Source organism: Lutra lutra, chromosome 9, assembly GCF_902655055.1.
Source record: "Lutra lutra chromosome 9, mLutLut1.2, whole genome shotgun sequence".
Lineage (NCBI taxonomy): Eukaryota > Metazoa > Chordata > Mammalia > Carnivora > Mustelidae > Lutra > Lutra lutra.
Genome location: NC_062286.1, coordinates 71,743,445 through 71,759,789, shown reverse-complemented (window position 1 = coordinate 71,759,789; position 16,345 = coordinate 71,743,445). Strand labels below are relative to the sequence as shown.

The 16,345-nt window shown below is 36.9% G+C and overlaps 1 protein-coding gene across 32 annotated transcripts in view; it reads right to left on the bottom strand.

The window, feature by feature from the left end:
- The window catches only part of NRXN1 (neurexin 1), a 1,204,011-nt gene that overhangs the window by 345,942 nt on the left and 841,724 nt on the right, over positions 1 to 16,345 (bottom strand). The gene's annotated exons all lie outside the window — the stretch shown is intronic.

Sequence of the window (16,345 nt, the reverse complement as noted above, 5' to 3'; positions counted from 1 at the left end):
ATTATTAGAGATACTTTTATAGCAATGCAATGAGCACTCAATCTCCACTTTCTGAGAATAGTTACCACAAAAAACCAAATACCTAATCATCAACATAGAGTAAATTCTACCTATTTCATATTATATCAGTTTTATTTTGTCACTAATATTCTATCCTGAGGATAATAATTAGTTGTAATGGTTCCTTGTACAGACCTCAGAGCCTAGAACACTACCAGGTACTTAACTTCATAGATCTCTAACAACATTTATGTGGTGAACAAAATAAAATATGTTCATGTCCCAAACTATATTGAGGGTATCTTTTATTTTCATTTGATGTTTTGGAATCAAATATCTTTGTACTATATGTATAATAAGGAACTTGTTAATGAGAAGTTGGAAAACAAAGAAAAGGTTACTGTGTTAAAACCTATGTCAGCAACTTTTCCCAGTGTCTTGGAAAGAACCATAATTTAGAAATACCATGAAAAGTCCTATAAATTGAGAGTACTGAGAAAAAAGTTTAAAAGTATATATATATATATATACATATATATAGAGAGAGAGAGAGAGAGAGAGCCTCTATATATAATCAACTGATAATTGATAATTTTCCCTATTCAACTGTTAACTTTGGTATAAAAGAAAGACTCTTGATTTTCTGTTGATATACATATATGTTATTTTGGAGTATAGATTTATATATATTCATGTAATCATACGTGTATACTTCTGCACTCTTCTTTCAACTTTAAAGAACATATACTTAAAACTCGTATAAATAAAAACTTCGTGTACATATTATACATCTAATCTCAGGAAAGAAAATAAAATGTCATGTTCACTGATCACAGAAGGTGAGCTGTCCTCAACATTACACTGGGGACAGATAAGTCAAAATAACAAAGCAGAACAAATAAAATACCAAAGAATAACCCTTTCCCTGAAGAATGGACTAAAATAAATCTCTTTTTCACACTACTCAAATTCAGATTTTTTTTTTTAACTAAAATAATCAGGCTCTAAATCCAAGAAAAATTCTCAAGCTGGTATTTTATTTATTCTCATGCAAATAACTATCTAAAATAATTATAAAGGGGCATTTTAAAGGATAGAAAAGTAACACTTTTTCTCCACAAGATGTTACAATTTTTCAAGCAGTGTAAAGATTCTCATATCAAGAAATGTTCAAGCATTTCTTAATTCTGCCACTTTAATATTTGTAACCAACAGTTATTTCCATATTCATTTACCATGCCCTTATCTGTTTGGCAAAAACCATTTCTCTTCCACGTACTATATGACACATTTTGAGGAGTAGATTCCCAAAATAGCACAACCAATTTCCCTTTCAATCCTGTTAACAATATGAAACCATACAGCCCACACTGTCTGTACCTATGAGTAAGATTTATGGAATAGATTCAGCATCGGAAATGGCAACTTCCACTATAACTTCATAGGGCATTCGCCAATAAGCTAATCAAATGTTTCTGTGCTAGTGAAGAGGTGATAGCATGCCAGAGTAACTATGTAAGAAAACATACAGAACAGCAACATCTTTTCTAAAAGTAGCCTGGACACACCCTAGAGAAATCAGTTACCGTGCTTTTTACTATCATCAGGCCAAACTCTTCCCAGATAATCTTCAGCATGTCAAAGAGACTCGTGCTAGGGATGAAGTATATACAAAGCAAAAAGGGATCCATGTGGAGCATTTTTACTGGGGGGAATGACATGATCAGTTTTGAATCTTAGCAAGATTACCAAGGTTTCTATGTGGAAAATGGGATGGGTGGGGGGAAAGGCGAGACAAGGAGGCCCAGCAGGTTATTTCACAAAATAATGAACTATAATGACCTATGAAAAGAAGTAGATAGTTGTGCAAACATGAAAAAGGTGATAGGAGAGTTTCTGATGATCAGTCAGGTGTGGAGAGGGGAAGAGGAAGAAATCGTAGGTCACTCCTAGGTTTCTGACACGGAAAGGAAGTAGACACCATGCCATTCATTCACAGAAACTGTCTGAGAAGGAATAGGATGAGTAAGAAATAGGAGTTGGATATGTTTGAATACAGTCATCTTTCATGTGAGAATATTATATCATCATTATAGTCCTATAATATTTAGCACACTGAAATGTACATGGAAGATATTTTTCAGTATGCCGCTAATGGGTCAGACAGAAATTCGAAAGGATGTTCTAATGGAAACTATTGTGTATACTTTTTCTGCAAGATGCAGGTATCTTGTATCTCTGTAACACCTTTAAAATATTCTCTGGATGTCCTATTTAGCTTTTAATATGACCTTTCTATGAAACCCATCTGATTTGTCATGTGAACACTTGCAGAGTTGCTTTTCTTCCAATAATTTTAAGAAACTGTCTTATGGAAGAGGTTTAACTACGTAATATTCTCCTAGCATGTCTGAGGTTTGATTGCTATTTGGTTCTCTGCATGTAATTGCCTGGTTAACTTATTGTGGCTAGTTGATTTGCTTCCTCTGCTCATCAGAATTTTATTAACTACTTTCTGCATGCAGAGCACTTTAGTAAGTTAGGATACACTGGTTTATCAGTTATGCTACATAGGTAGGGATAGGGTTAAATGTCACAATATTGGCTGAACTTAAGCTCAAATCCCAGCAACTATAGATGAAGGTGAGTTATCTGCATGTGTTGTATCTTTGAAAAGTAGAAGGAGAGAAGCAGTTACGGATCTATAACTATAGAAAAATATACTTATACTCTATTAACTCCATTGACCCTCAATATAAATTACTTTAAGGCTTTCCCTAAAGATAAGTCTAGTTAAATAGTCTGTATTGTAACCAAAACTAATCTACTAGACCCTCTCCCTCCTAGCACATAGCAAGCATGGTTACCAGTGGTCATATGATGCCTTTAGGCAAATTAGAAAAAGCAAATCTACATCTAAACCCTTTACTTCCAACTATTTGAAAATGATCATAGTATACTGATTTTGTAGAATAAGCCATTTGCTCACTATTTCCTAGAAATTATCACACTGCATATGCAACTCCATGGGGTAACAATGTGAACAGGAGCATCTTCAAAAGTCTACATCTTGCACAAGAATGCACGGCATCCCTTTAGTGACATGTAGGAAATGTCAGGGTTTGGTTCAAGAGGGAGGGAGATTCAGCTCATCTGGAATCCTATTGTTCTGTGGAACACAGCCGTGTTCCTCAGGGGAAAGAAATGTGAGAGGCATAGAAAAGAACCATAATTCCTATTCAACCACTTCCTTTCATGCATTGCAAACACCAGTGGCAAAAGAAGTTGAACCTTTTTCTTGGAAAGAAGCAGTTATGCATAATTGAAAGAAGATCAGTCACAGACCTAACTTATGGAAATATAATTCCAGAAAAGAGAGACAACATGAGAGCAGTGCTAATCCAAGGTGCATAAAGAACTAAACCACAGCAGCTAAAGCCATACATTTGAAGCACAGATTTCAGGCAGACAAAACAGTGACAGGTAAAAACGAGACGCCCGGGAGCCTCGGGAGAGCAGTCTCTTCCTCTATTCCTCTATGGCTGCTCTAAAGTACAGATTCAATTTTGAGGCAGGTTAAATTGGGGGTCCAAAAGGGAATATGTGGTTAATGAATTTTGTACAATCTTCCTTCTTTTCAATTAAAAAAAAAAAAACCCTCAAAAAGATTTGATGGGCTTTACTGAATCATTTCAACTTCCCCCCACCCAGATTAATTTCAGGCCATGGCAGAGACAAGCAGACTGCTAATTAAACTATTAACTCTTTCTTCTAATTTGCAAAGCTTTGAGCATTCAGATTCCAGAAGCTACCCCCACTCTGAAGCTCTGAAAGACACAGACTTTCCTCAGACACCCAGGGGAGTTATACATACAATACTCTAGGCCAAATTTGGCCCTGCAAATGAAGCCATATGCACTAACTCAAATTTTTAATAATATTCCCAGACTTTGCTTAACAAACAAAACAAGAAAAGCCTCCAAGGTAAGCCCAAAGAGGTTCATTATTTTCCTGGAGTTAAACTGAAAGGTGGCAAAAATGAAAGTTCCTTTAGGACACTTTTGAAAGCAGCAAGTAGCCAATGGAATATGAAGTTGACATAGACATTTGCTGTCGAAAATGGAGGAAATCTGTTGAAATCCAGAAAATACACACACACACACACACACACACACACACACACACACACACATACACTTATGGAACAGTAATGCTCCTTTAGTTAAATATCTAAAAATCTAAAAAGGATGTAGGTGTTCAATTTTATTTTATTTCTTTTTTAAGATTTTTTTTTTTTTTTAGTGGGGGGAGAGGCAAAGGGAGAGAGTCCCCAAGGAGGCTCCCTGTTGATCTTACAACCCATGAGATCATGACCTGAGAGCAGAAACCAAGAGTTGGACTCTTAACCGACTGAGTCACCCAGGAACCCCTGGGTGTTCAATTTTTTTTTTTTTTAAGATTTTATTTATTTGAGAGAGAGACAGTGAGAGAGAGCATGAGCGAGGAGAAGGTCAGAGAGAGAAGCAGACTCCCTGCGGAGCTGGGAGCCCAATGCGGGACTCGATCCCGGGACTCCAGGATCATGACCCTAGCCGAAGGCAGTCGTCCAACCAACTGAGCCACCCAGGCGTTCCCTGGGTGTTCAATTTTAAAACAAATAACAATGCAGCGGATCCAGTCTCAAAAGAGATTTCGTTAATTTTGCAAAGACATTTTAGCAACCTAAAAATATATAAAAACACATTATCTTTTTTTTATATATAAATTGGATCCTTTACCTCTCTCATCACAGCAATGTCTGTGCTTGGAATTCATTAGTAAATTCAACCTGTTCTGTGTTAAAAATGAGTGAAAACAAGATTGCAGATGAACACAGTTAAAAAGCCATCATGTAATGTGGGAGCATTCAACCATGAATGATGAAAGTATGCATCTACTCCTTATTTGTTACTCTGTAACTTTGCCAAAGTTATTGAAACTGTTCAATAATCTTCATCTTCCTCTTCTGAAAATAAGGGGGTTGTTCCAGGTAATTTCCATTGTCAACACTATTCTCTGAGTTTAAAATAGCACCTCACTAAAGCAGGCACTAACCGTGAACCTAATGTCAGCCTACACGGTAATGTTCGATGATCATGAGCATGAAGAAGGAAAACATGTTTACCAATAAAGCACTGTAGCACATAACAGCGTAAGAGTTCTCTGAGTGGAGATTTTCTTTCTTACTTGACTTTAAACAGTAATTGCATAGAATATTTGTTATATTTTGTGATCATGAAGTGATAAACTAGAGGATATGCTATTTCACATACTAATTCTTTTTATGTTTATGGAAAACTGAGGCACGGATACAAAGAAAAAATAAACTGTATTAGCTGAACACTGTTAGCAGTTAACATTTTTATTTCCTGAAATTGTATACCCCTCTAGACTGGCCTAGCAACTCCATCCAAAATCAATACAATACAAAATCTACAGAAATGACAACGTAAAGTGAGCCCACGGTTTATTAAAACCTAGTTATGTAATTACTAAGGTCTTCTTGGTCTAAAATCTATAATTACTGCAGTTGCTACTAAAAAGGTTGGGTTAAATGTTATTAAGCAGAAACCACCCGGGCTGATTTGTTTTGTGAATACATGTTAAGATAATTCCTACTTACAAGAACAGAATCATTCCAAGCTGGAATGATTATGAGCCTTGGTAGGTTCTATTGTCACAAATATGACTCAGATCCAGAAAGGGATTCATTACCCTATTTCACCAGTCAATTTACATTGTGAAAATACAAGGAAAAGTGAAAGCATATTCTCTACAACTGTAGCTGCACTTGCATCATTTTTCCCCATCATTCTAGTTGAGAAAGGCCAGGCATCAGCTCAGTAGTCCAGAACTTTGTAATTCTTAACCTTCGGCAGTCCCATCCATGTTCACCAAGAATGTAGTCATTTGTTTGCGTTCATGTGTCTGGGGGTTTTGGCAAGGGATATAAAGTCCTTTATAGATACCCAGTTTTATCATCACAACACTCACTCCCTGGTGGATTAATAGTACCATTTGAAATGTCATTAAACTTTTCACACCAGAGGGTAGAAAACCTTGTTTTCTTCTGAGTTACATGACAGTACCCTACACACTGGCTGGATTTCATCTACTGTGTTGCCTTTGTTTGTTTGTTTGTCTGTTTGTTTTTCAGGCACATGTTGAAGGCTACCTGGCAAGGTGATGGTCATTTTTAACTCGGGAAAAGAAGAAATACAACAGATGACCTGTCTTAGGTCATAAAATTAATAAGTAGAAAAAAACCTTGGGAATATCTTCAGTGATTTATTTCTCAGGTTTCAAAAGTCTGCCCTTCACACAAGTGTCCCATATTAAAGCAATAAAATATAATGCATTTATTGCAACATGGCACCCTTTGTGCTCTCAACAAATGCTGAAAAAGTGAATCTAAGACAATTTCCACTACTGACCTATTCAAGGACTCCAAATGAAACAAATCATTATGTACAGCTAACTGTTAGTTCTTCAAACATATATAGACAATTCTGAGAGAAAACATTCATAGGTTACGTGTAATGGGTTTAATTACAATTTGTGATTAAGTAGTATTTCTCTACTGCAGAAATTGTGAAAAGCACAGAAATGAAGGATAAAGGGACTTAAAAGAGGTGAGGAAAATTGTCAGTGATTTGGCTATTGAGAAAGAATGAAAAATAAATAATAGATATTTTCTATTATTATAGAAATAGTAGATATTTTCTATTTATTTTCTAAATAAAGAGAGCAATAAAGAGAATACTAAGAACAATAATAGTGGACTAAGAAGTGAGAGCATGCTTCCTTCCAGAGGTCTCTAGGTTGACTGCCCCAACAGCCTTAACACCATAAACAGTGCAGCTGCTTTAGGGTTTGGGCTACATCCTCAAACATTAACTTAACTTTGTATCTCTCTATTGATTGGATATTTAGCTCAGGACTAGCACAGACCAGAACTGGTTTAAAGGTTGCTCTCTTGGTTTAGAAACCATTTAGCAAGTGACATCGTGTGAAATCAATGGCCTGTTATTCCTTTCATCTTTCTCAAGTTCAATATCATAAGGGTCCTTAAGATTTAATGAGCCTAGTCTGGTGAGTGAAGCTTTCAATCTGCTTTATTTCTTCTAATGCATTAAAATGACTTGTATGGGAAATGAGTACAACCTTATGCAGTGGGACAACTAAAACAACTAACAGATTTATAAATTAACGATAACATAGCAGTGAGGTATATGTTTAAACCACTTTTTCAACAAGATTTGTATTTATATCTTTTCCTTAAAGAAAAGAGATGAAAAAAATCCCTAGTGATTAAAAAAAAGCCATACTTGAATGTATGTGCATATACACACACAAACAGAATAGATAACACTCAGAATAGTCACTAAGATTCTAGAAATCCATTAACGTTTCATATCCAAGGAAACTAGCCACTCCCTTCTAAAAAAGAAAGCATTTTCAAAGCAAAATTCAACACCGGATAATGACAAAGCAATCATTCTGAAAGAAGGTAAATTACAGTCAGATAGGTGGAGACACAAATAAAAAATGGGCATTCCCATCAGCAGTAAGAGGTAACGAATGGGAAAAAAAGAAAAAAGAAAAGAAAGGAAAGGAAACAAACATAAATAATAATAAATCAACGCAAGCAGGTCAATGAGAAGGATATTGTCATGTACTCTAACAAAAGGATAATTTCCTGTGGTACAGTAAAATGGAGAAACTCCCCCAGAATGTTAGAGCATAGTTATATTTCAGTTTTCTTGAGACATTTTGAATACTCTGAGCAAATATCTGGATGAACATTAAGGATGCATTTCAGTGAAAAGCAGGTTCCTGCTTTTTTTTTTTTTTTTAAAGGTTCCTGTTTTTTTGGAGACAAGAAGTCTTCATATCAAGACCACATATCTATTTTCTTTAGAATAATACAATCACCAGGAAAAGTCTGTCCAACTATTTGTGAAATTAAGTCTGTGATACCAGATCTTCTCAAGAAAACAAGAAAAAGAAGAATTATGGCAATTGATGAGATTTACTAACCAATGCATTTATTGTATTTATAAATATTTTTAGAGAAAAAATAAATTTTCAGACTGATGCAATCCCAAAAATTGTTTGAAAATAGAACTCTATTATCCATATTAATCCACATCTATAAAACAGTGGAACTCTGAACACAGTTTTTTTTTTTTTCAAATACCTTCTATATTAATGGGCTTAATATTATCATATAAAGAAGCATAGGTACTGCTCCTTCATTCCTAGGGTATTTATTCTAGGGAAAGGCCAGCTCATCAATTCTAGGTCCTCATGTATTGGAGGTATAATTGCTATTTGGTAGAAAAGATCTGGATAAGGAAAACAACTAATGAAGAACACAATATTCTCCGATCTGATTCTGAATTCCTAGAAACAAGCAACTTCCCACTAACTCTACATACTAAGTCTCAAGAATCAGAAAACACCAGATATTTCTACATAACAATTAAACCACACTCTATATTATTGGAACAACTTCAGGAGAAACTAGTGTAAAGGCTTACCATAAAGAGGAGACTCGGTGACTACAGTGCCAGTCTCTTCAGACAAAATCATTTAATATGATTAAATCACAATACTCTAAAGTCATAAATAGGTCTATTGTATTACAACATGAGCCCTTAATTCCTAGACAAAATGCACAAGGCTTCCTGTTTCTGGTTCACTGTGGGAAGCTCCTTCCTAGAGCAATATGCAAAGAAAAAAACAAAGAAACCAAAAATAACTAAAAGTACTCTTCTATATAGTATAGAAGTACCTTTATTTATTAAGTAAGCTCGGGAGCCCAATACAGGGCTTGAACTCATGACCCCAGGATCGGGACATGAAATGAAGAGTCAGACACATAACCAACTGAGCCACCCAGGTGCCCCTATAAGTATCTATTATTCTAAAGGGAAGGACCACTGCCATAGTTAAAACAGCCAGAAAATATTCAAAGGTGATTTCACAAACTGCATCTGAATATCAAGGTGCTATTGAAACCTCCTAATAAAATGTGGGGTAACATAAAAACAAAGGTGATAGTAAGACACAAGGCCACAGAAGGTCATTTCTCCATCACAATATGCCCTCCTCACTACAGTCATTCACACTTAAAAACAACAAACAAATGAACAAGTATTATTTCTTAGGGTCCATGAAAGCTAACATTCTGCTTTAGAAATACTTTCTTTGCCTTAGATTGCTTATTCTTACTTTCTTCAAATGCACAAGAGAGGCAAGTCAAAGCTAGAAAAAATAGTCACATAAAGATAGAGTTTGGAGGACCAATTTGTAACTCATTGATTGCATGCATTTTCCAAAAACCCTCCTGGAATGGACAGTGCTAGTTCTGTATAATTAAATGTGAGTAGAAATAAACCCCTACAGTTATCACAAAATTAAGCAGGCAGGGAACAAGAAGGTTAGAGTTTTGAGACTAAGATCACGCAAAATAAATTTTTTTAAAAAGTATTTTTCTGGAATAATCAAGGTGGTGTTTGGTTTGGAGTGGTCGTAAGATAGGATAGGGAGAGATAGGAAAGAAGCAAGTCAGTTGTGAATAATAATGACCGGGGTGACCACTCATTCTGTCTTTCCCATCTTTTCATCTTTCCTCATTACTGCTTTAACTAATAGGTCTTTCCATGTCATCACTAAGTTCATTGTGACAGAGGATGAATGGTTTCCAGTTGATAGACACATAGGCTATGTTTGGTATTTAAGAAAGAAACTCTAATGACCTCTGTCAAAATTACTTGGATAAAGGAGTTGAGAGAACATTACTTATTCTTCCTTATTTTAGAAAACTTATGGAACACTCAGTTTAATCTCTACATACAGATAGCACAGCCACCTAGGGAATTAATTATTTGCTTTGTGCACACCTTATGATCATGTCTCTTAAAAGAATTCCCAAAGCAATCCTTTGTACAGGTCTGCTGCTATTCTGTTTTTCAGAGCCCAATGTGCTCTGTAAGGTTGTCAGACAAAAAGAGAAAAAAAATCAGTTGTTTCTTTGTTTAGACAGAGAAGCAAATGAATAAAACAGGAAAGGTACAGGAAAGAACAGTTTAAGTATAAATACAAGTAATTCCTGTCTCTGACCTTGTATCTGTCTCTGGCCAATGACAAACCAACTAAATGATATCCATATTTTTCTCAGAAATACTATATTAAATATATTAGTGTATCCTTGAAAAATAATATAAAGCTCGAAAACAATGTTTGCAGTATACATATTTCCTCAAACAATAAAGGAAACATTTATTACAAAAATGCCTTAATTTTCAAATGGACCATTTATATCCTGGATGGTCTCAAACTGAAAATAAAAAGCAGTAAGGGGATGCCGTGGTGTCTCAGTCAGTTAAGCATCCAACTCTTGATTTCAGCTCAGGTCATGATCTCAAAGTCATGAGATTGAGCCTGGCATTGGGCTCTGTGCTCAGCAGGGAGTCTGCTTTTCTCCCTCTCTCTATGCCCCTCCCACTGCTCTCTTGCTGTCTCAAATAAATCAATAAATCTTAAAAAAAAAAAAAGCAATAAGAATATCGACACTTTAGGGGCACCTGGGTGGCTCAGTGGGTTAAGCCGCTGCCTTCGGCTCAGGTCATGATCTCAGGGTCCTGGGATCGGGCCCCGCATGGGGCTCTCTGCTCAGTGGGGAGCCTGCTTCTTCCTCTCTCTCTCTCTGCCTGCCTCTCTGCCTACTTGTGATCTCTCTCTGTCAAATAAATAAATAAAATCTTTAAAAAAAAAAAAAAGAATATCGACACTTTAACTTCTCTGGAAGGATGAAGTGAAGGTCCTTATGTTCTTTGGGAAGGCACCTGTTAGATTATTTTCCTATCTAAACTGCCACAACATTGATTCAATCTGGTAATTGATTAATAACAACTAACCCAGAAATATTTATCTAATGCCCCAAACATCTGAGATATTACAGGAAACAGAAGAAAAGCTTACATAACTGAATATAGAATAGCCACATCGTGGATGAGCCAATTTAAGACTAACAGTCCTATAAATAATATTTACATTTAAGACCACTTTATGACTCTCAAAATCTGTCTGGCACTGTCATTTCATTTTAATAGACATTAAATAATGTCAATTCTAAAAAGACAGAGATCCAGAGGCAGATATGATAGAAAACTTAAGATAGGGCTGGCATTTGAAAGATGAGTTGGGTGTGAGTAGAAAAGAGAGAAGAGAACAATTACGACTGAAAACTAAATTGGTCTTCCTTTTTTTTCTTTTTAAGATTTTATTTATTTATTTGAGAGAGCATGAGGGGGCAGAGAGATGAGAGGGGGAAGCAGAGTCCCCATTGAGCAGACAGCCCGATGAGGGGCTCAATCCCAGGACCCCAGGATCACTGACCTGAGCCCAAGGCAGGTGCTTCACTGACTCAGCCACCGGGTGCCCCAAGTCTTCATTTTCATAAGCATAAACCTAATTTCTTATGGACGTTTCTTATTATCCTCCTTAGCCTTAGGACTCCACCTACCAACAACCTGACGAGCATTTACTGAATTAAGCAGTGGGGAGGATTTGTCCTTCTGTATCTATCTTCATCATTAACATGACACTTTACAAAACAGCTGGGGAGTTGAAGGTATAGCCCATGGCTATGGAATATAATTATGCTCACAGACTCAGGGAGTCAATCCCTTCACTTAAGGTTCATTAGCCTGAGTTGCAAAGATCCCAGGAGGTGATGCCTTCCTCCTCTGAATCCCCACAGCACACATCACCCAGATGCTGTCTGTGCACAACTTCAGCCCATCAAGTAAAATACCGTCTGTTAGCTCTTTGGCTTCCAGTTGGATCCTGTTATCTTTGTTCTACCTCTCAATTAAACCCCAAAGCTCCTTGCAGGTAGGAATTATGCCGTTCAGATTCTTTATCTAGGCCACATAGCTCCTAGCAAAATACTTGGCATAGTGTAGGTGCATAATCAGTGTTTGCTTTGTGCCTCCAAGTTGCAAATGCTGCTGCATATTTGTGTTAAGGAAATGATGGCACGTGCCTGGAGTTTAAATGGTGACACTGGAGCAGGGGAAGAACACCAAGCGGGCCGTGTAACTTCCTATGCTTTCTGACTATCTGATAAAAGTTGCTCCATGTGGTTATTGTGATTTGGAAAAGCGAGAAGGCCATCTAGTCTGGGCTCCTTGCTTTATATGTGAAACAGGCTGAGAGAGGGGAAGGACCCTGGCTCAGGATCACAATTAGCGTAGCACCAGAAGGAAAGAAACTCACATTTGTTCCGGGCTTATTATGGAGTAGGCAGTTTTACTGCAATGCATGAAGAGGCCACCAGATGTGGGTCACATGACCTTGTGGTACTTCTGCTGACAAGGCAACTTGTCAGTCTGTAAGAGTCATCACAGGTGTGGAAGACTGCCCACTTTTTTGTTTTCCTTTTGCTGTAAGATTTATTCTATCCAGCAAAATATTTGTATTTTTCTCAATGAAAAGGAAAACAGTGCTGGGTAGCATGAACTGCTTTAGATAACTTAATAATGAAGTATTTGACATGAACAAGGAAAAAAAAGAGACTAAAGGAAAAAAACAGACTTTTAAATATAGAGAACAAACTGGTAGTTGCCAAAGTGGGTGGGTGGGTGGATGGGTGGAATAGGCAAAGGGGATTAAGAGTACAGTTACTGTGATGCGCACTGAGTAATGTATAGAACTGCTGAGTCATTATATTGTACACCTGAAACTAATATAGCCGTGTATGCTAATTATACCCAAATAAAACAGATACAACATTTGTAAATGACGTGTTTGAATTTGCTGTTTACCATAGACACTCCAAAGAAACCTGTTTATCTGAAATGCAGAAAGAGAGGCAACTGGGTGGCTCAGTCATTTAAGGTCTGCCTTTGACTCGTGTCATGATCCCGGGGTCCTGGGATTGAGCCCCACATCGGGCTCCCTGCTCAATGGGGAGCCTGCTTCTCCTCTCTCTGCCCCTCTCGACCCCTGTGGTCTCCCTCTCCCTCTTACTCTCTCTCAAATAAATACATAAAAAAAATATATTTTTTAAAAACTAAAACAAAATGCAGAAAAGAATGAAATTATCACCTTCCCCTCTAGCTTTTGATTTATTCTCTGGACTTGGAAGTTGTTGAATATTCACACTCTGTCTTCCATACTTTTTCTCTTCTCCTCGCCTTCATTTCTCCTTCTCAATTTCTTTAAATTGACTTGTATTCTACTTAAATGACTTATTTTTACCAGATTCCCTCCCACCTCAGGCTCCTTTTCTCATCTTGGACCTTGCATCACTTGCTTTCCCTCAGAAACTTTCGGTCTATTTTTCTTGTCAGCACAATCCAATGAATACAACGCTTGACTGAGAATAAGACATGGCTTGTACTTCTCTCTCCCTTGTACATGGCTTGTACTTGTGTCTAGCAATATGGATGTGCAAATCAGTTCAGTATCCTTTTTGATTTTATCTCTTGATAAAGTGATATATTATTGTTTTCACTTAGTTTCCTTCAAGCATATTTACTACTATTTTCAAAAAGAGAGATATGAAATATGGTAATATCCAGCTGCCAATAGTGGAAAAAAATCACAATTAAATGGAAGTAAGGATGACAAATGACCATATATTTTTCCTTTGAAGCAAATTCTATTTGGCTGACTTCAGCATCAAAACACAACAGGTATTTTATCAGGGATGAAAAGAACATAGTCGGGATTCTAGCCCTAAGAGGTTAAGTGCCACTGGATTTAAGCCTTAGGAAGGACTTTAGATTTATTACCTTACAGATTTTGTAAAGTTCTGGCATAAATGCCCTCTCTTGCCCACCATTCATCTGATTCAGTTGCTGGTTCCAAGGAGTTAGACCATTTTCAACCCAGTTTTAGTAAATGAAAGCAACACTGAGATCCTTGAGCCTTTTCAGGGGGCAGGGGGTATGTTCTCCTGAGGTCAATGTTCTTAGCACTAGCCTGCCAGGAGCTGCCAACATGCATTTCAGTGCAAAATATGTCTAGCCCTTATATTTGAGTTTTACTTACTTATTTTCAAATTCCCTATTAAAATATGTATTAAACCATAAAAATGTCCACTCACATTGAATATAAAAACAGATATATAAAATAGTATGTGCTCTCTCTTCCAAGTTTTTATTTAAACATGATTCTATGTATTTATATATTTTCATTTTTAAAACACTAAAAAGGTATCTACCCAAATTAAAAACAATAATTACAATTGGACATTGGAATTTGGGGTGGTTCTAATTTTTTTAACTTCACTGTATTTCCTACATATTCATAAATATATAAACTTATATTAACTTATAACTGTGGAAAAATCAAATATATATATATATATATATATATATATATATATATATAGTTTTTCTTTAAAGAAAGATGCCCTGTCTACACCAGCCAAAGACCTGTTCTGTCAACCAATTCTTACATTTCCTAATGAGAACTGAATTAGTGAACTTTTAAAACTGCAAATTTGAATTAATGTAAGTGTCTTAAAAAATAACTTTTTTTTTTTAAAGATTTTATTTATTTATTTGACAGACGGAGATCACAGAGAAGCAGGCAGAGAGAGAGGAGGAAGCAGGCTCCCTGCTGAGCAGAGAGCCTGATGCGGGGCTCGATCCCAGGACCCTGGGATCATGACCTGAGCCAAAGGCAGAGGCTTTAACCCACTGAGCCACCCAGGCACCCCTTAAAAAATAACTCTTAGCATATGGGAACCAGAAATTCTGTCAAAGCAGAGTTTAACATTGAGCCTTAAGCAATGGGAAAGGTCTAACTTGGGGATGAATAAAACACAAAACACATTTGTCCATTATATCTCTGTTGACTTTCTTTCTTTTCTTTTTCTCCCCACAAAGAGTTTGCAGAGACAGATTTCAAATTTTGTTCTTTGGATAAAAAAGAGGCAAAATCTTAAAAAAAAAAAATCCAACCTGCATGATGATTAAGAATCTTCCATGTCTTACTGAAGGTTCATAGACCATCCCCCATTTACACTGATGGGGTTCAACATACCCTACTCCAAAGTTTCACACTACGGCATAGCAAATATCTTAAACTGAAGGAGTCTGAGAAAAGAAGCAGGAAGGTCACCCAGGAAGGTCCTCTCCTCTTTGCCCTTTTTCCCTGAAACAGGTCATAAAAAGACCAGTGAAATTTCCCCTCCCTGTATCAGGGGAGGTGGAGGGAAGGAAGATAATTTAATCACCAGAGGTAATTTTAAAACTTCAATATTCCTCTGTAGAGGGGAAAAACCCAGTTCTTCCCTAATGTGGGTCTTCATCCCTGTGAGTTTTCTTCTTTACCACTCACATAAAACATTGCATTTCTGGTCACCAAACATGAGGAGGATTTTCCCCACACCAAGCTGTTCTCTGCAGCACCAGCTGGGTGTCCTATAATATAATTCAATTCTGACATTATCTAGCCAAACACAACATCAGTCCCTCGAGACTGCCCCATCCCACCCATGTCAAATGCTAGTCGCAAGCTCAGCTTGTCATCTGTGATTCTGACCAACTGGCTATAAAATGAGATGTTCCCTCGACCTCCTCCTCAGGTTCTATTAATTTGCTAGAGGGCCTCACAGAATTCAGGGAAATACTTTGCTTGGCAGTCTATTAAAGAACATAGTATGGATGAACATCCAGATGGAAGAGATACACAGGGCAAGGTATATGGGAAGGGTCCAGAGATTCCATGTCCTCTCTAGGCAGACTACTCACCAGGACCTCCACATTTTCACCAACCTAGAAGTTTTTGGAACCTGAACTCTAGGGTTTTTATGGAGGCTTCCTCCCACAGACATCATTGATCATGAACTCTGTTTTCAGTCCTTCTCCTTTCTCAGGAGAACGGGGGAGGAGAAGATAGAAAATTCTAAGTTTCTAATCATGACTTGGTTTTTCTTGTGACCAGCCCTCCTCTAGGAGTCATCCAGGAGCCCATCCAGAATTGTCTCATTAGAACAAAAAAACATATCTATCACCTAGGAAATTACAAGGGTTTCAGGAGTTTGATGTCAGGAATTGAATGTTCCAATGTTTTTATCATTTATGAAATTACAAGCATTTTAGGACCTATGTGCTCGGAACCAGGGGCAGAGACCAATATATATTTGCTGTTATCTCTTACCGCAGAAGGGGATTTTGGGGCTTAGAAATTTTATTTGCCTGTCTACATGGGACTCTAAGCAAGATTCAGTGAAAGAAAAATTAATAATTGTTTTCATTCCTCTCTTTCATCCTAACATTCC